General features: G+C 41.8%; 1 protein-coding gene and 1 pseudogene across 5 annotated transcripts in view; one reads left to right on the top strand and one right to left on the bottom strand.

Annotated features, from left to right (window-relative positions):
• Positions 1–21,666, bottom strand: part of Tafa1 (TAFA chemokine like family member 1) — a 507,607-nt gene that overhangs the window by 439,697 nt on the left and 46,244 nt on the right.
• Nup50-ps1 (nucleoporin 50, pseudogene 1) lies at positions 16,611–18,340 on the top strand (annotated as a pseudogene). The gene is given in 1 exon segment (NR_144449.2): positions 16,611–18,340. The product of NR_144449.2 is annotated as a nucleoporin 50, pseudogene 1 (transcript).

The following is a 21,666-nucleotide window of genomic DNA, read 5'->3' as shown; positions in this document are numbered from 1 at the left end:
TAATGAAAAGAGGTGAAGTCTAAGCCAGCACACTGTTTTTTATTGTCGTCATGTCATGTCCTCTGCCATGACACCATACAGTAAGGAAATTTTTACTATAGGCTAGACTGAAGCCAAGGCCATGTTCTTGAAAGTCTCAGTGTCTGGAACCACAAGTCAAATAAACTTCGAAATTACCCAGTCCTGAGTATTTTACAACAAAATATGAGTTAAGACGTCCTCTCGATTCTATCCTTAAACCACATGTCACCTGGAATCCTGTAGGTCCAACCAACCATTTGCCTTGCCTCAGAAGTATGCATCCAAACCCATGTTTCACATCTCCAGTCTAACAACAGTGGAAACATCATCCTTTCCTCATCTTGAGAATGCATCCACATCACTTGAAAATGTATAGTACAAAATTAAGGGCTACGGTGTGGCTGCAGCCCAGTTCTCAAGCCTCCCACCCTGTGGCTTTATGCTCAAACAACATGAGGCATCTTCTCACATCTGTGCTTTTTGCTCATGATCATAGCTTTGCTTCAAAAGCCACCTGCTATTATCACATCTGGTCCACTTTCTTACTGGCTTTTTCTCATTCTTTAAGCCTCATTGCAAGGATTACAACCCATGGTAACAGAAGTATAATGAGAATGAATGTCAAATGGTGCTTACGGTATTTCTAATAGTGTTCTAAGCAAATTATGGTTTTAACCTACTCATTCCTTGCAATGGTTGCACCAATTTAAAGATAAAAATCTAAGGTATAGGCAGGCCAAGCTAACGACTGTGTCCTCTATATGGGAACAAGGCTGTTCAGCCTCCACAGGTTTAGAGCATAGTACTTGAGCCTACCTCTTAGAAACCTTCCCTTATTTCTCCCCACCACTTCACCATTCCCATTATTGAACCATAGTTACTAGATGACACAGACCTCTTAGTTTCATCCTAGGGACTTTATCTGTCACAGTTCATATAACCTTCAGTTTTCATAGTCCCAGTGTCAGCAGAGCATTTCAATATGTATGTTGACAACCATAGAATGTAAGTTACTTCCTTTCTCAGAAGTACCCCCAAATTCAGAAGTCTGCACAGCACTCTACCTACTGAATAAAATCTTTAATGGCAGAATCAGGGATCTGTATTACCAGCAATATTTGCAAAAGACTGTGTGTTCAACACTGTGTGTTCAACAGCATGGTGAACTGATAAGAAAATGTATGAATGATATTGAACCATCCATATCATTCATACACACACACACACACACACACACACACACATATATATATATATGGGCTGAAAAGATAACTCAGTGAGGTGATTTTAGTGACAATGTCCTGCAAAGACTCAGAGACCAAAAATGGTCCCTGGTTGGTGGTACTGTTTTGGAGGTGTGTCCTTGTTGGAAGTATGTCACTGGATAGTGGGAGGCCGGGTGCTTAGAGATTTCCAAACCTTGGGCCATTTCCAGGGCAAGCACTTTCAGCTTTGTGATTGCAGTTCAAGATGTGAGCCCTCAGATTCCTGTTCCTGCCACCATGCCTTCACTCTCTCACCATGGACTCTTGCACTCTGCCCAAATAAACTCATTCTTCTGTGAGTTACCTTGGCCATGGTGTTTTTTCAAAGGCATAGAAAATTAACTAATACACTGAGTAAAGTGTAAGCTGTGTGAGCAGAAAGGCTGGCTAAGTCTCAGGTAAAAATGCTTAAAGGCAAGCATGATGTACGAACTTGTAACAGTAGAGCTAGAGAGACAGAGACAGAAGCTCTGGGGGTTCCTGCGCTCTGGGGGTTCCTGGTCAGACAGCCTACTCAAATTGATGAGTCTGAGACAGTCAAAGAGCCTGTTTCAAAAAGCAAGGTTGTAGTGCCAAGGAATGATACTCAAAAGTTAACCCGTGGCTTCTATACACATATGCATGTACCTGCACATGTACCCTCTACACATGCATACATAGTTGCACCCACATAGACAAACATACACACACGAACATGCTACCCTGTCATCCTTTTGTTCTCTGCATCATTGTTAGATACCAAGAGAAGACAGCAAACAAATGCCTAACAAATTTCTTACTAATTAAAACGAAGGTAGAAGGGGGAGAGGGAGGAAGAGAAGGAGAGAGGGAGAAAGGAAGGGGGAAGGGGAGGGGAAGGGAGGGGGAGGAGGAGAGGGAAGGGAGAAGAGAGAGGGAGAGAGAGGGGGGGGAGAGAGAGAGAGAGAGAGAGAGAGAGAGAGAGAGAGAGAGAGAGAGAGAGTTAAAGCCATAATGCACGAGCTTGTTTTCATCAAAGTGTAATTTTGGAGGAAATAAGAGGTCTATGGCTTCCAGTCCTGTGCTCTTGCTCATTTCTCAGGTAAACGATGGGGGAAGGAAAGGCACAACTGTGTTTTTATCTGAGCAGCTCTATTCCTGAGAGTAGTGGCGCCTACTTCAGTAACATGACCCCGAGTACAAGAATTAGAGTGATTAAAGATTTAAAAGCTTAGAGCCATCAGCATGGTCGTACTATGAGATCTCAAGCCTCAGGACAGCAGAAAAAAAATCAGCGAGTATAAACAAGAAGGATCTGTCTGGGCTGAAGAGAAATGTTATTTCTAGAACAGGTCCATAGAAAGCCCCATAAGGAGTCCACTAAAGTGCTTTGTGAAAGCATCCACACTGAGAACCAGCTCTCATGGCACTAGAAGATGCCATGCAAGTTTCCAAGGGAGGGGGGCAACCAACAGTCTTACCCAGCTGTGACACCTGTGAACCACAACATGGCCTGACAAACCTACAGGTTCAGTAGTATCATACAGACCTTGGCATTAGCCAACAGCTCTCTAGTTGGATTTAAGACCTGCTCTATACATGGGAAGTCAGGCTTGGTACTGAAAATCTAGCCAACTTTCTAGCACTAGTTGAACCCATGGATCTTAGAGAAGAACCTACAACCACCAAGTCACTAAATCACCATGATCCCTAACCAAATTCTAAATATGTTTCCTTGTTCCCCAAGATAAATCTAGTCTCGCCCCTCATCAAGAAAATGTCTCTTTGCCACAAATTGGGACAATTATAGAAAACCACACATAATCAAAATGTAGAGTCATTGGCCCAGTACCAATTGTTAAATCTTTTCTGGGTTAAATGACATATTATTCAATTTATTCCAAAATCCTTCCTGTTGCATGTTTTGTGTGCATCACATACTGAGACCAGTTATTTCATTTCTCTGTCACCTAATAGTGGGTGAGAAATATTATGATGGACGTAAGGTGGAAGTAAGTTCATAGTCTCCAGTCACTATCCTTCAGAGTCAAATGGCCAGCCATGACGTGTTGTCTTTGGTTATGGAAGACACTGTTGGCAGTGAGGAATGGCAAGAATGGTGATGTCAAAGGAAGCCACCCAAATTGTGATAAAGCCATAAAGTGAAGCCAAACTTATCCTCCCAGTTCTGTCTGAGTATTTCAGAGGGGTTTCGTTAAAAGTATCATTCCGCCTAGTTGTCCTAACTGAACCTACATCTACCTTTCTGCCATCCCTGTACAGCAGGGACACATTCAGATTTATGTCATCCGATCTAGTATGTAACGGTCCATGAGAGAATACTTACTACATGGAAAGGAAGGAAGTCAAGGAACAAGAAGGAAGGAAGAAGAAAGAAAAGAAGGAAGGAAGGGATGTAGAGGAGAAGGTAAGGAAGGAGAGAAAGAAGGTGATTAATTGGTAGATACTGCATTTAAAAGTTTACAACTAAAACCCCTATAACTTATAATTTACAAATTTAAAACAAGATACATGCTTTATGACACTATAGTTTATTTCTTCTACCTTCTGACAAAGACTTGGGTTGTACCCAATATGGAGCTAGTACAAATAAAGAGATGAGCAGGTTGATGACTGACATATGTGCACATATCATAGAGCTACATCTTCATTTATTTGCACATACGCGCGCGCGCACACACACACACACTTTAAAATAAGCACTCACACAGTTCTCCACTATCAATTTTATGCTCTTCATCATGTTCAGGGGCTCCCCTGTAAGTTCTAGATGGAAAGGCTTTGACTATATTAGATTTTTGAAGCCACAAATACAACTCTAGCATTCTGCAAGGAATCTGGATCAATAATGTCAAAAGCATATGTAAGCATAGAAGGAAAGACATAGCAACTTTCTCAGTGGCTCACTAGACACCCTGGAAATATGCTTTCAAAACACAGAATTCATTATCAATCCCAAGGTTCTTATTCTAGTTGGGAAAGTTTTCTCTCAGACTTCAAAGGTCACAGGTTAGACTCATATAGTAAGAGGAAAATGCATTCTGCAGCCATACCACAGAAGTCCCAGGTAAAACAAACATAAAAGCCCTGTACCACACAAGGAAATCTCATCAAAGCAGAAAATCCTGCAAAGGAAGACAAATCATGTAGAAAGCACCTATGGAGGTAGCCGTTCTCTCTTCCCAGCCAACATAGCGATATCCTCAACAGCCTCCCCCAGTTGTAATTTAGGTAAGAGATGAAAAGGATAGTTAATTGAGTTTACTATTTATAGGAAGTTACCTAAGTAGTCCAAGTCTAGGCTTATGCATGATGCTGTTTTTCTTGGATAGGGTTTTGATTTACACATAAACCACAGTGCTGGGACCCAACTCAGGATCTGCTAGCAAAAGTGATAGCTAACCAACATGCACACATCAAAAACGTCTTTCTCCCTGAAAAAAAAATACAGATATTTCCCATACGTTGAATTAAAAGCCTTTAATGAAGAAGTCTGCAGATGTGTCCATCTTACTAGATTTATAATATGAGGCAATTTTTATTATTAAAAATATATAACAACAAAAATATATTAAGATACTTCTCAGGCAGAAAATGACAAAAAAATACACGAAGTGTGAAATGTTTTCAGAAGCACTAAGAAGCTTTCTTGGGCAAGTTATGTTACAATAAAATATTAATGCGTGCTCATTTGTCATGTGTTAATTAGCAGAATAAGCTGTAGGAAGCCCGGATTATCATGCAAATGTTAATTAGGTCATAATTTATGTCAAGCATTTCTAAGTTAAGGAGAACGGCATCTCATTTAGCAGTAGATGAACTTTAGAAATAATTTGCATATGCAACTACTCCTTTTCTCCTTTAGTATGACAGTTGCTTCATTCTAATAAATATAAAAAAAATTCATCCAAATAATAGCGAATTCTGGGCTGATTTGCTTAGACAGAGGATATCTCTGAAAGATGAAAGGTAGTAATAGTACTTCCATTCCTAATCAGGCTGAAAGAAATACATCAGAGTTTACTATTCCTATAAGAACTAATAGATTGGGCTGGGGGGGACTGCTCAGTGGGCAAGAAAACTTGCAATATGAATAAGAGGGCCGGAGTTCAGAGCAGGGTCCTATGTGCCTCTAAGCCCATCATGGGGTGGACGACGTAAGCACACTGATCTTAGGAGCTCGTTGGTCAGCCAACCAATCTGAAAATGATGAGTTTTAGGTTCAGAGAAATACCCTTTTTCAAGAAGTTAGATGGGGGCTGGATACTTGGCTCAACACTATCTTTTGTCCCCTACCTATACCAGGCACATACATTTTGTACAGACATGCATGTAGATAAAACACAAACATAAAATTAGAAAATAAGTAAATATTTTTAAAATTTCTTCCCTTTTATTAAAAATAGCTTGGTTTCTCATACAATATATCCTGATTCTAGTTTGCCCTTCCTCTACTCCACCCAGGTTCTTTCCACCTCCCCTCTCATCTGTATCTGTTCCTGTCTGTCTCACATTAGGAAAGAACAGGCCTCTCGGAGATAAGGAAAAAACATAGCAAAATATGAAGACAGACAAGCTAAGTCAATAGAAAGAAAAGAGCCCAAAGAGACAGCGCAGGAATCAGAGACTCACTTGTTCATACACTCAGGAGCCACACAAGACCCACTTGTTCATACACTCACTCAGGAGCCACACAAGAATATTAAACTGAAAGCTAAACCCCAGAGGAACTGCCACAGACCCATCTAGGCCCTGGCTTGCTGCATCAGTCTCTGTGATTTATATGAGTTTCGCTCAGTTGATGTATAGGGTGTTGTTCTTCTGGTGTCTGTCATCCTCATTGGCTGTTACACTCACATGCCTCTTCTTCCTGAGCACTAAGGAGAGAGATTTAATGGAGACCTTCCATTTAGAGCTGTGCACTACAAGGACTCTTCTTGTTCTCCCTCTCCCTCTCCCTCTCCCTCTCCCTCTCCCTCTCCATCTCCCTCTCCCTCTCCCTCTCCCTCTCCCTCTCCCTCTTCCCCTCTCCCTTTCTCCTTCTTCCTCTCTCCCTCTCCCTCTTCCTCTCCCTGTCTCCCTCTTCCTCTCTCCCTCTCCCTCTCTTGCTCTTCCTATCTCTCCATCTCTCCATCTCCCTCTATCCCTATTTTTATATCTCTCCCTCCTTCTCTCTGTGCAATGCTGGGGTGGATCTCTATGTGTTTCCAACAGCTGCTGTAGGAAGTTCCTCTGGTGGTGGCTGAAGAAGGCACTGACATAGGAGTAGAACAAAATGTCATTAAGGGTTGTGTTTTCACTACTTTTTTTTAAGCCCCGTAGAGTTTGGTTTAAAATGTAAGCAGGAGAGTGACTGAGAGAGTCCCCATCCTCCACCATCCCTCAAGTATACTACAAATGCAAACAAAGGAATAATTCATTAACTAATGAGCCAGGAGAACCCTTTTCAGATCCCCAGCACTACCCTGTTCATTCATCCACTTGCGTATTTGTTCGCTTATTTCTTTGAGGAAAATATGCTCCCAGCTGTTTCCCTGTGCTCCAGCTTGGCCATCTTTCTGTTTCATTCATTTCCTGTTTTTTATTTCTGTGGCTCCAACTTCAGAAAACCCAGCCTCATAGCAGCATCCTGTCAATTCTCTGTTTCTGTACGTTGAAATTTAATTTCGAAAGCACCTCAACTTTTAAGGGTAATTTTTGTTCTGTTTCAGAACTGTGAGTGATTCTGACTACTCTTACATCACTCCCAGCCACAGAAAACAGAGTGCAACCAGCTTGCTCCTTCTACATTGCAAGCAAGCCAGTGACAATCAAGCCACCTCTTGCACATACTGTCACAGCCTGGATCCATTTCACCATCAAACCTTCCATGTCAGAATGGACTATGTCCTTAACTGTGAGTCAAAGTAAGCCCTTCTTATCTCAAAGTGCTGGTTTCGGGTCTTCCACTGTAGTGATAAAAGATGAGTAGCTAACACAAACTTCCACTGTAAATTCAGAGGACACTGTGTCATTTGAGGTATCATTTCGACATTTTAAAAATTTTATAAACCTTATGATAAAAGAAATCTCCAAATAAGTATACTGCATGTAGACATTAATTCTGATTATTTTATTGCAAATTCATTTCTTCATGTGACCATAAAGAAACATCCCTGTCTCTGATGAGGAGCAGATAGTGTAGTCAGAGATCTCAAAAAGGTAAAAAACCACACTGAGACCATTGTTCACTTTCCTCCTCTGTCCTAAAGATCCTTTCTAGAGAAAACATGATTTCATGCTATAAAAGAAGAAGCCTGTCTCGACGTCGATGCTCTAAATAGACTTTCACTGCCAGCTATCTCTGACCTTCACTTGCATATCTAATCTACCTCAAAATCTACTCTCTCATGACACTGGATTTAATTGTGAATGCTTATGTTCTTTGTAAAATACATGTTATTCAGGCTCGCCTCCCCTTTTTTCAAGCTTCCAGCAATGTGATAAACAAATAGGCCCCATTCTGATGTGCAGACCCCTTCTAACATTGTAATGCTAAATATGATTTCTACCTGGACCTCATGTTCCAATGCTGATTCTCACTCCTGTTATGGATTTGGTTTATTGCTTGCATTATACCTAAATGTACCTAAACTGACAAAATTGATGGACTGGACATTATTCGTGCATTACTAGCATATATCATACCTTATAGTTTATATAATTCTTATAATTATGTTCATTGTATATCTGAGAGAAAAGGCTTTTTTAATGGATGAAAAGAGGAAAATGTTGTAGATTTGGTTTATTGCTTGCATTGTGTTATTTGGGAATAGCACGAGAATCCCACATGTGAGACACTGAGGGACCCTGCCCACAGCTCCTTCTGGTTGGTAAATAAAGTTGCCTGTCACCAATGGCTGGGCCGAGAGACAGAGGTAGGAGTTTAGATTTCCCCAGCCAAGGGAACCTAAGGAGAAAAAGGATTTAGTGCTGCCACTCTGAGGAAGCAGAGGACCAGGCTTGCAGAAGGGAAGACAAACACTCATGTAAGAGTCAAGGAAGAGCAGCCCCAGCCCCTGCCCCCATTGGGTCTTGGGTAGCAAAGATGGACTATAGATTTTGGTAAATAATAATTCAAAAGTATTGGGGGGAGAGGCATTAGCAATGTGGAAGTTTTGGGAGTGGCCCAGCCATTGAGCTGTTTAAGGCATATTAAAATAGAAAGCCGTGTGTGTGTGTGTGTGTGTGTGTGTGTGTGTGTGTGTGTGTGTGTGTGTGTGTCATTCAAGGATCCAGAGCCCTGGGGTGGGAAGCAAGGCACATGTGCTCCACTGTCAGGGAGATTAGAACCATTAATCAACGAGAGCAACACACTGCATTGCAGTCAACTTAGTTCCTTTTCTCAGGACATTGGCTTCCCACTCTCCCTGAGGCACACCGATTATGTTATGGGTGGAATTCTTGCTATAAGAAGAAATAAATCACCACATTTCTTTTTTAAAAAAAATTATACTCATGTCACTTTCATAATCAAAATGCAAAACCCAGATTTTGATGTGGGACTCATTTAATGCCCTCCTCCAAGTCTGCCACCTATTATTAGTATTTTCATCTGTTTTTAGCATAGATGAAACAGACTCTAACTTGGCTTAGGATAGAGCTTCCTATTACATACAGTGTGGATGAGACAGACAGAGTCCTATGTGATCTGCTGTGGCACTTCCCCCAGGGAAGTATTTCACGGTGCTATTGGTGGCTGTTGTCCACTCAGTTTAAGCCAAGTTCACTTTCAGTGAGTATCTCTGTCCAAACAAATCTGAGAAATAAACTTGACATGCACAGTAGGGAGTTGGGGGGAAAGAGAGAGTGAGACTTTGAACCTGGATCGTCAACAAGGATAAAAGCTGTGTCAAGCCTACTGCATGATCAAGTATTTGGTGGTTTGAATAAGAATGGTCCCCAGAGTCTCTTGTATTTGAATGCATGGTCATCAGGGAATGGAACTACTGGAAGGATTAGAAGGATTACAAGCTGTGACCTTGCTGGGAGTGGGCTTTGACGTATCAAAGCTCTTGACAGGCTCAGTCTCTCTCTCTCTCTCTCTCTCTCTCTCTCTCTCTCTCTCTCTCTCTCTCTCTCTCTTCCCCCCCTCCCTTTCTCTCTCTCTTTGAATAAGGTGTAGTCCTCAACTACTTCTCTAGTACTATGTCTGCTTGCTACCATGTTCTCTGCCATGATGATAACAGACTAAACCTCTGAAACTATAAATAAGTCACAATTCTTTCTCTTGTAAGAGTGGTTTTGGTCATGGTTTCTCTTCACAGCTATAGTACAGTGACTCAATAAAAGTCCAACCATCCATTCTAGCAAGATGACTTGTGATTTGATGAATCCACCTTTTCACTATGTAGTACTCACGCACTAAAAAGAGCAATCAAAAGCTAGCTAATTGAATTATCCATGAGTCCGTTTAAAAGAGAAATATCGCTCAATAAAAATTATATAGCCTCTCTCCAGCCCACCTCTTCATTCTTTTATCTTTCCCCTAAGGCATATGTACCTGACATATATGAGAGTCACAGCCGAATGGGAAACTGAACCCACATCACAGTGGACACTGAGGCCCTCATATTCATGGGCCTCCAGAGTGATACCATGCATGAGTAAATTAGCTCGCTTTTACTCTCAGTACAGAGATTACTGGTAACACATCCACACACCAACTGCTGATCCAGAAGAGTCCTTTGTCCTATATGTTTCTTTCCCTGAAATTACACCATCCTGGCTTTATTTCTATGAGACCAAATGTCATAGCCTTAAACAGTATTTATAAACACCAAAATAAAATGGCATACCCTTGAGTCACAGAGTGAAGTTCCACTAGTCACTGCACACTCAGTATAAAAACTGAAGAGACGATGCTGAAATGAGCGAGGCTGCTGTAATGTACTGTGCCATAGTAGAATAGGCACGTGCAGGAGACAGACAGGCACTGACTACCTAGGGAGGCCACAGTTCCAAAAGAAGAAAATGATTCCAAAAGAGTATACACATATACATAGTACATACATACATACATACATACATACATACATACATACATACATATATAAACACAGACACATGCACGTGTAGTGTTGAAAGAATTCTGAAGGAGTTTAAAGATAATATTAAGACATGACAGAAAAACATTTCTTCCTTTCCAAGTTGTTTGGCTCCTGGAAAAATCAGGAGCCAGTTGTCATTGTGTTTCCTGAGTGAGATGTGAGCAGCAGATTGACCATAGTGAGGTGCTTTCTGTATGCTCGTAGTTTTCCTCCCAGCTCCAAGCTCCCAGAATAATGACTCTGGGACTTCTTACATATAATAAATGCCTAGACCAAATGCTCTGGATTAATCTCTGACTAGCTCATAACTTAACCATGCTATTCTATTCTAAGTTCTGCCACATGGCTAGTTACCTGGCTACATGCAAGTGTTTTCCTCTTTCTGGGGGAAATCTTCTATACCTGTAACTTTTTAATTTTTTAAAAATTGTATATTTTATTTATTTACATTTCAAATGTTATCCCCTTTCCCAGTTTCCCCTCTGCAAACCTCCTACCCCATCTCCCACACCCTGCTTCTTTGAGGGTGCTCCCCCACCTACCTGACCACCTTCGCATTCCTCTACACTGGCTCATCAAGCCTTCACAGGACCTTCACTCCCCTCCCATTGATGCCAGATAAGGCCCCTTCAGCTCCTTTAGTCCTTCCCCTAACTCCTCCATTGGGGTCCCTGTTATCAGTCTGATGGCTGGCTTCAAGCATCCACATCTGTATTGTTTTGTCTCCAAGGAGGGGCTGTATCAGCCTCCTGTGGAGGATCAGGAAATTGAACAGGTGCGTAGCAATGGGGGATGGAGAACTGGGGGTAGCCCCCAGAAAGTTCCAGATGCCAGGAAAGCAAGAGTCTCCCAGGACTCCATGGGGATGACATTAGCTAAAATACTCTATAAAGGGGAGAAAGAACCTCTTCAGACCGTATCCAGAGGTTAGGCATGCCCTTACCCCAAATTGAGCAATGGGGCTACCCACTCAACTCCAAAATTTTATCCCAGAATTGCTCCTATCTAAAGGAAATGCAGAACAAAGAGTGGAGCAGAGACTGAAGGAAAGGCCATCTAGAGACTGCCCCACCTGGGGATCCATCCCACATACAGACACCAAACCCAAACACTATTCCTGATGCCAAGAAGTACCTGTGACTCTTTTCCCAGAATTCTTGAACTTCTACCTCTCTATCTCCTGCCCAAGCTAGTAGGCCAACAGCATTTTTATTGACAATGCACAAGAGATTATCCCTACAATTGGCTATAACTGTACCCCCATTCAAAAAGTGTGTTTGTGTGTGTGTGTGTGTGTGTGTGTGTGTGTGTGTGTGTGTGTGTGTGTTTGGAATGTGTCTATGTCTTGATGATTGTGATCAAAGCACGGTCTTGCTATGTGATGCTTGGTGAATGTTCTAACATAGCAGTATGTCCTAGTTTGCTTTCTCTTGCTTTGATAAACACCATGATCCAGATGACACTACCTTCTGTCAGATTAATGAAACCTAACCAATATAACATATAATTCTAGAGACAGCAAAGGTTTACTTACACCTGGGAATTTCAGCTCAGGCACCTTTCTAAGTGTAAGCAACTACACTCATGGTACTTGAATTCAGAATGCCTAGCAGTCTGTAAATCAAACTACTACACTTCATAAAAGTCCTTATTCCACTGAATCCTCAATTCATTTAGTTAGGCTTGGGCCTTGGCTAAATTGTAGACTAGATGAAAATTATCCATGAGACTTTTAGTTTTAATTTGGCTTTTTTATATCCAATATCATGCATGAAAGTATCCGAACACTACTGAATTCTCAAGTCCCCTGTGGCTAACTACATACTTACCTGTACCCTGTAACACATTCCTAGGTACTTTAATATGGCATCTCTTGATTGCATATAACATTAAGTGTCATGTAAATAGTAGATAAATAGTATAGTATACTTCTTAGAGAATAATAAGAAACATGAAACTTTTTTCCAAAAGAGTTCAATCTTTGATTGAATTCACGGGTGAGGAAGTTATAAATAAGGACCCAACTAGAATGAGTGTCCTATGCTGTCACAGATATTAGGGCTCCTTAGTGGCACTACTCCCGCAATTTCCCTTTGTGTTTTCAAAACTTGTCTGTTCTTCATTCTACCTTAGAGATCTGTTCTCTACCTTTCTTGACTAAGCCTGCCTGCCTGAGAAAAATCTGACAAAAATCTGTGATTTTTGAAGTGATATTTGTCCTTTTTGCCTCAACAGTAGAAAGATAAAGTATAAGAAAGGGCACTAACTATCTATGTGACAACACTTTGTAAATGGTAACATCATCAGAAAAGTACAAACAAGGGCTTGTGCTCCCATGACAAATGGTATTTAATGCCTTCATATCCTAGTATCGTCAATGACTGTTGGAAAATTCCAGCTGGGGCTTCCTGGACCACATACTGCAGTTTATACTGGAACACAAATCAAATTACCAAGTCCAAGACCAGGTGACTGCAAATACCTGGAATTTAATTCTATCTAGGAAGGACTCTTAGTGACCCTTGGGAATTTTTATGCCAACTCCCCATCACCTTCATTCTGTACAAAGGATTTAAGGACCTCTGTATTCTGTCCTACTTCTCAGATTCTCATAGAATTAAGCACTCACTACGTGTGGTGAAATCTTAATATATTCCTGTCCGGCTATTTTATCTTCATTGTCTCAAACTAATGTGTTCTCCTGTGTTTCCTAAGGGAGTCAAGGTAAGTTTTACGTTAGGGTCTACACATGGGATCAAACATCTGCAATTAGAGAGATCAAGAAAGGTGAACTATCAAATGTCAAGTCGAGATCGTACAAAGGAAAGCAGTCTAAATTCGTTTGAAACTGAGATTTTCTTTTCATTTCATTTGCTTTGCTTTTAGTTTTGCTTTTGTTTGTTTGGGAATATAGAGCTTTTCTGTGCTATTGTGTGACAATATCCTGGGAAAATCAGGATGAAGTAGGCCCTTCAGTTGAAAAGCAAAGTGGTCTTAGAAAATGTATATTTTAAAAAAAAAAGAATTGTGTGTGTATGTGTGTGTGTGTGTGTGTGTGTGTGTGTGTGTGTGCATACACACACATGTAGAGGACAAAAGACAACTTAGAAGAGTCTGTCTCTCCTTCCCCCATGTGTATCCCTGGGGTTGATGGTATTGAACTTGAGTTTATCAGGCTTGGTAGCAAATGCCTTTCCCTGCTAAACCAACTCATGAACCCCAGTAAAGGCATCTTTAGAATTGACCCTTGAAGGGACTTCAGTGTGTGAGATACTAGCCTCCTTGCAAGCCTGGGACTAGAGATCAGATCTCTAGAAATGTTAAGGCAGGCATAGCAGCTGTATATAAAATCAGCACTTGGAAGACAGAGACATGGGACTTCCAGAGCAAGTTGCCTAGCTAGGCTAGCCAGAACAGATGATTCATCTCCCTGTCTCAATAAATAATGTGGAAAATAAGCCAGGTAGACACAAAGATATCAAATGAGCTTCCACACACATGCATTCCAGACACATGTAAACATATATACAAACACATCACATATACATGGCAGGGGACTGGGGGGTAGAATTAACCTTAGAAACTTGAGACTGACCTCCTCAAACACAATTGTCCTTGCTGGTTGGACATATGTGTATGTTATGCTTGGAATTGCCAGGACTCTTACCTGAGTTAAGCTGGAATGGGGCTCAGCTAGAGAAGTTTGGTGTAATCTTTCTGGCACCTGAGAAATACAGTTATGGAATCCCAGAGTGTCACCAAGTATCTCCATGAGAAGAAAGAAGGAAATGACCTAGAAATACTAGCCCAGGCCAGGGAAAAAAGCCATCAAGTGTGAAGGACAACATAGAAAGACTTTTGTCTGCAAATGAAAGAGAGATCAGATTAGAAACTGGTGGGAGGGAAAGGTGAGGAAATCTGATGTGATGGAAAAAAAAAACCAAAAAACAAAACGTAGCTTCATCTTCCTGTTTAAGAACTGAGAAAAAGGCCTGGAGGTCTACCCCATGGTCTGATAACCAAGGTCAAGTTTTAGCAAGCCTCGATGAGGACAGTGCCAAGTTTGCTCTATTGCTGATGCCAAGAATTGCTTGCTGACGGGAGCTTGATATGACTGTCTCTTCACCGATACAGATGAGGATGCTTACAACTAAGCGTAGGAGTGAGCACTGGGACCCCAATGGAGGAGGTAGAGAAAGGACTGAAGGAGCAGAAGGCGTTTGCAACCCCATAGGAAGAACAACAATATCAACCAACCAGATCCCCCAGATCTCCCAGGGACTAAACCACCAACCAAAGAGTACACATGGAGGGACCTATGGCTTCAGTCACTTATGAGGCAAAGGATGGCATTGTCTGGCATCAACAGGAGAAGAAGCCCTTGGTCCTGTGAAGGCTTGTTCCCCCAGTGTAGGGGAATGAATGCCAGGGTGTTGAAGTTGGAGTGGGTGGGTGGGAGTGGGAGCATCTTCAAAGAAGCAGGGGGAGAGGGGATGGCAGAGGAGAGAAAGGGGATAACATTTGAAATGTAAATACATAAAATATCCAATTAAAAAAAAAGAAAGGAAGGAAGGATAAATTATTCAATGATGGCATTTCACAACCAGGCGAACGGATTCCTGTGGAACTAATACATGTGCCTGCTAATGGCTCTTCAGTCTTGCATCTTTGGATAGGGGAAGGGAGCAAGATACGATGAGCCAAGTTTGTTGTTCTGGAGACTCTGACTACATAGAGAACAGTAGAAACCGGATTTTCCTACCCTCTGCTTTTCAACCCATGAGTAGCTTTCCACTGACATTTTAACGTCGGGAAATAAGCATCTCCATTCTCCCCACTAAGTGGGCAATCTCAGCTTATGAGCTTTGCATAGTTCCCACACTTTGTCCACAGAGGTCTCAACCTTGTCACGAAGGACAACAGGTAGCTCGTCAGTGAGCCAGCCTCCTTCCTGTTCACCCCTGCCTATCCCTGAGATCCTGTTTGTTGGATGTTTTGTTTTCAGTGTCAGTTCTTGAAAGAAAATCTTGAGCAAGCTTGCAAACTAAGCCACGGAGAGGAATACCTCCACACCAAGATTTAAGAGCATCCTTTATCATCACCAAAGGTGGAAGAGAACAGGAACACACGAGAGAATGATTTTAATGCTTGAGGCAACCTGTGAATTTTAGGACAGAGTCTGGACTTTAGAAGCTACATTAAATATTTGCTGAATGAATGAATAAAAAGCAAATAACATTAATGCCATCCATTTTTACAACTCACCAGGGTAGCAAACTTTGCCTGGGAAATGAGGAATGATGGATAGTAGAGGTTTCACAGGGACTTCAATGTCCATTGTAACTATTCATCTCTGCTGTGTAAAGGCAGAGATATGTAATGAATACAGATGCATTTAATTAAAACTTTCTTTGTAAGTGCATACCAGGCCACAAGGCATAGTTTACTAATCCCTGGTAGAATCATGTTGGTTTCGCTGCCAAATAAGTTAGAGGGCATCCAGAAAAGTTCAGGTGTCTCTGATGGCTATTTGATACATTTTAAAATACAGACTTATTTTATAGTGATTTTATTATTCAAGGTGTCCCTGCTTTGCTGGAAGCTTCACCTGATTACTTGAGTAACTCTACATCACACAAATTATAAAGAAATAAAATATCATGCAGTAAATATACCAGAGGCAGATGCCTCAGCCACCTTGAGAGAAGAGCAATTTCAGCAGTCTTCTCTAAAATGCCCCTCTACTTTCCATGGTTCCAGTCATAAGCAGCTAACTGTGATCTGAAAATGCTCAGTGGAAAAATTCTAAAAATAAATACCAGCTGAGTTTCAAGTAACTTTGTTAAAGTACTTTATTACTGTTATTGGTATCTTGAATCTGATTGAAAAATTAAGTAGCCACAGCTTATGTTTAACATGCACACTATGCATACACGTGCATTCCTACATACACATATATGTCCACAAACTTAGTTTGGTGATATCTACTGTTGCAGGCATTCATTGGGGGCCTGAAACCTGTTCCCTTGGTAAAGCGAAAGATCAAACACATGTACCTTAAAAGTGGACAGTTTGTTAAGAAGCCTAAAAGGCAAAAGCGATGTTGTTTTCATTCCTATTAGAAAAAGAAACAGTGGATTTTACATGATTTCCTCTTGAATATTCACATTTCTGGGGCAGGCAGACCAAGGTCCTGAATAAGATCCGTTAAAATTTAAATAGCCCCGAGATTCCAAGCTGGAGCGAGCGGTGCTGTCGCCGTTCGCCAAGTGCTATCAGGCCCAGACGTCCCTTCGCTCAGTGTGGGACACAGAGGAGGACCATGGACATTTTTTGGAGACGCCAGACTTACTGACCACCAAATCCCTCCAGGCTCCCAATAGAGACAGCTCCCAGGATCCAAGGAGAGCTGCGGGACTCAGAGAGAGTCAAAATACATGGCCAAGAAAAATGCCAAGAAGGAAGTGACAGGCAGGAACTGGCAACGAGATCCTGAGGAGGAGGGAACATTCTCCCTGGCCAGTGAAGACGTCCTGAAGAATAGAACCATCAAGAGAGCCAAGCGGAGACATGCTCGACCCCAGTCCGAGGGTAAAGGGACTTCCAAAGGGATTAAAAATTTGGCTGTGCCTTCCGGAAATGGAGAATTTGGCGGTGGCCCTGAAGAGAAGCCTCTGGAAGTATTGACAACCAGAAGGAACCCAGCCAGGGCTGCTGCAGAGCCCAAGGCCACCTTGGGTTCTGTTAGTGTAAACGAACCCCCCTCTATGGACCACGAGCAGGGCTCAGATGCCCAGACTAATGTCCACAGTCAGCATCCTATCTCCCCAGGCCTTGTTTTCAGTCAAGCTTGCGCTGGGAGTGTCTACCACAGGCAGTTGACTGGCCTGAACTGTTCTGTCCGGGACTGGATAGTGAAGCACGTGAACGCGAATCCGTTCTGTGATCTGACGCCCGTGTTTAAGCAGTACGAGAAATACTTGGCTGCCATCGAGAAACAGCTCCACAGCAGCTGCGGCTGTCTTTCTGAAAGTGAACCCAACAGGGATTTGATTGGGACGCAACCTCCTTCACTAGTTGTTGACAAGGAACTACAGCCCCAGTTGGTCTCATCTGAAAAGACGGAGTCTATGTGTGAGAAGAAAGCCGACACAGCACAAGGAGCAACAAGTATCTCAGGTCATTTTGGCAAAAACATTGAAACCCCAGTTTGGGGTTCCTTAAACTCTGGTCCCACCAATGGAGTTTCATCGTCTACCAAAAGCTCCAGCTTAGGTGGGAAAGGCACCAGTCCGAGGAAGCCAGCGTCTGCAAAAGCCCTGGAGAGTCCAACACAAGACAGCAGCGAGGAAGGCAAAGGCAAAAGGGATGAACCACCCAAAGAGCTCCTTGTCGAAGAGAAGGAGGAGAGCGCTTTCTACTGCAAGAAGTGTAAACTATTTTACAAGAAAGACAACGAATTTAAAGAAAAAGGTGTTGGCACGCTATATTTAAAGTCCACAGCCAATCAGAAGACACGGCTCTTAGTGCAGGACACTAAGTTAGACAACATACTCCTGAATATTCTGATCCCACCCGATATGCCATGTACCCGAATGGGGAAAAATAATGTTCTTATTGTCTGTGTACCCAATCCACCGCTTGATAAGAAGAACGCCGCCATCAAGGTCACCATGCTGATTCGGGTCAAAACAAGTAAGGATGCTGATGAACTGCACAAAATTTTACAGCAGAAAACGGATGTCTGAACACGCAAAATCCACCTGGGAACTTGTCAAGCTCCTACGTTTTTTGTGCTGCCCCCAAACGTAATTTTTCCATCTTTTTGCGTATGGCACCCTAAAAACTTACAATAACAAAAATTTTGTGGACAAAATTAAGACCAACAAAAACTTCAGTATTCAGTTGAGTGTGGAGAAAGGGTCCTCCCCTTCTAAGAGCCACCTAACATGCAAAATGCATTTGAATAAAAGGTTTTGAAATTTCTTTTAATATTTGTTCTTGAGTAAATTATAAGAGATTTCTTTGAAAAGATAATCACCTCATCTATATGAAAAGTGGCCTTTTAAACAATGTATAGTAAGATCCTCCTTGGCTTGGTCATCTAGAAGATTTCCTACTACGAGGGCCCACCTCTCCCATACAACATCCTATCTGCAGTATAAGTCTCTACTAGTGCTAAGAATCTCAAAGGCTATGGGCTGTATCAGGGATAGCTACTGTAGGATATCAGATAACATATAACAGACCCTCTAGATCTGTAGTGTTCAGCCTTCCTAACCCTGTGACCCTTTAATGCAGTTCCTCCCGTTATGGTGACCTCCAATCACAAAGTTATTTTCATTGCTACTTTATAACTGTAACGTGGAAACTGTTATGAATTGTAATGCAACGATCAGTGTGTTCTGATGGTCTTAGGTGACCCCTGTGAAAGGGCTATTCGAATCCCAAAGGTGTCTAGACTCAGAGGTTGAGAACCGCTGCCCTAGAGACATTCTGATTCTACTGATACAGATGTACTCTGGCCCCTTCCACCAATCTGCATCGCCAAGGAGAAAATAAAGTGTGGATGGTGCTTATGACATTAATGTCTCCTCTTCAGATCAAGGCAAATGGTTTCTGTTCATGAATCAAAATCGAGTCCTGACAATGGAGAGTGTTACTCTCTTTAAGTCCAGTTTTCATTCAAACCAACTGTCAAATATCTTTCACAAATCTTTGAGGGTCATTTATTATATCTGTGTGAGTTATGGCTACTCTTTCCAAAATTAGCCTTTAGCACTAGAACAGGATCCAAAAGTGTGCAGTTATATGGTTCCCTGTTGTGTTGGGTACACAGCAGGAATGAGGGAGAAAAAAAGTGACTAAACGGATTGACGGGTAAGATGAATGGAGTTGACCAAACAAGGTATGAATCCAGGAGACAAAGCTGGCTGGAGAGCACCTCTCAAACATGCCTTGTGAGGGTGAGGAACTGGGCAAGACCTCCCAATCAAAACTCCATGTCTTGGTGGCAGTGTGCACCTTCTCAGAGGATGCCACTTCTTTGATCATCACAAAGCTTCCACATGGGTTACGGGAGGCTGAAGAAGGTTCATAAGGATATAGAAGTCTAATAGTAGCCATGGAAACCTGCTGATGGTCAGGCAAAAGCTGGGGTCATTAAGAAATTTTTGCAGAAGTAGCCTAGTTAGAGCCACTTTATTTTTTTGATGATTCCATATATTAATATGGATTTTTGTCACTTTTAGACCCCATTATCCTCTTATCCCTCTCCATCTCCTGCTAAAACCTTTCTTCTTCCCCCTTGTACTTTGCTGTGCTGTGTTTCTGGTGGGGGAGAGTGCGTGTATGTCACTGAGTTTAATTATGGTTGCTTGGATGAGCAGAGCAGGCCTGGGGTTGGGGCTGATTTACAAGACTGTGGGGTAACTTACCAGTGGCTATTCCACTGAAGAAAATGACAACCCCTTCAAGCACCAGTCAGACACCCAGGAGGAGTGGAGCCTCATTATCCCCTCCCAGTGGATGATGAAATGGTAATGGACCCAATCTGGTACAGTTATGGTACAGGTGAACACAGCTATAGTGCATTCATGAGCACATTGGCTCTGTCATGTCCAAAAGACAGTGTTTCACACTACGTATCCTCATCTTCTGGTTCTCACCTTTCTGCCCCCTTTTCTGATGTTTCCCGAGATTTTGAGCAAGCAATAAAGACATCCTATTAGGATGACCGCCACATAGTCACTTAATCACCACAGTCTGACCATTTGTGAGTCTCTGCCCTTGGCAAAAATGAATCTTTTCTGACCTATGCTGAGAGCAGTACCAGAGGGGATAGAAAGAATGAAGATCCTGAAGACATGGGAAAGACTGTCTACTGCAATCCTCTAGGCATGGCACAGCCATTGCATCTGTGAACCTGGGGGAGCTGAAGTTATCAGCATTGAGCCTGCATAAGACATTAGTCACGGCTGGGAAAATTCATGGGGTCCCACCCTCCCTGCTGAGTTATTGCCTATAGATAGATTATGGTAAAGTGGAATCATTGTCTTGAGTTGTATTACTACTGGTGGTGAACCCACCAAGCTCCAGTGGATAGTTGTAAACCAACTCTCACACCTATTACTCTGATTAAACTCCGTGTATTACAAAAGAAAACCAGCAGACATGAAGATATGGGAAGAAACTTTTAGGGAGGGTTGAGGATTGACATAAGTGTGAGAGAGATAAGGGTAGGGATGAGAGGAAGTCAAACATGTTGCGTATTTATACTAAATTGCCAAAGAGCAAATTTAGAAAGCAGTTTGACACCGTCCATTTAACACAACATTATGAGTAGGTTCTCCTCTGGGGCCTATGACCTCCCTAGTCACCAGCTAGACCCATTTTTTTTAATTGAAAATTCTCTAGTAGATTTATCTGTCAAGTTGAAAGATCTCCATATTTAGAAATAAGAGAAAGAGGTCATGGTGCGATTTTGATGGGAAAGACCTATTAGTAATTGCTCCAGTGTGGTGAAATATAGAAGAGAGAACATTTGAATGGGGGTATTCCACTTCAAAGCCAAACTGTCATAATATTGAGAGTTAAATAGTTATGAATAACGGTCTCACAGACTTTCCACTGCCAGACACCTCTGTAATTTATGGAGAAAAGGCTTCTTTAAATCACAACAAAGACCATGGTTTTGGAAGTTCTCCTCTGTCAGCTCCAATTGTCCCAGACTGATGGAAAGATATGGAATGTAAGGGACGTCATTTGTATTGTCAAAACAATTCTTTGATGTTTAAATCTGATTTAGAAGAAAATAAATTACATGTTTTTCATCAGCTAGGCACCTGATAGAGTTTTGTTCAATGATAATGCCATTCAAAAGAGAAATAAAAAACTACTCTCCATGCCTACACGTACTTATCTTGACAAAATATTTCTATCCATCCCTTCAAAGCCCTTGAGCCAGAAAATTATGATGATAATTTATAAGTCATGTGTGATATTATGACATACACTGTTTCAATTATTAGAGGTTAAGGGTGCAGAAGTGACATACCTAATTTATGGGGTTAAGCCTGGCACTAATGCCACATGTAAACCATGTAAATTCTGCCACAAAGGCTAGCATCATGGGCTTGTACACATGGCATGCCAGTAGCTCCCTCTTCCATGGTTAGCGTAACCTGAAGTCTCAAGAATCGTGAATTTATTCAGATCCTACTATTTTAATAGTTTATTCAAATATTTTAGTACGTGTTGTGCCAGATCTGAATTTTAAGAATGATCTAGAAAATTATCCTATAGTTTTCCTA

This window comes from Rattus norvegicus, chromosome 4 (genome assembly GCF_021556685.1).
Source record: "Rattus norvegicus strain SHRSP/BbbUtx chromosome 4, alternate assembly SHRSP_T2T, whole genome shotgun sequence".
Lineage (NCBI taxonomy): Eukaryota > Metazoa > Chordata > Mammalia > Rodentia > Muridae > Rattus > Rattus norvegicus.
The sequence above is the reverse complement of the archived record's forward strand: the minus strand, read 5'-3'. Positions and strand labels throughout refer to the sequence as shown.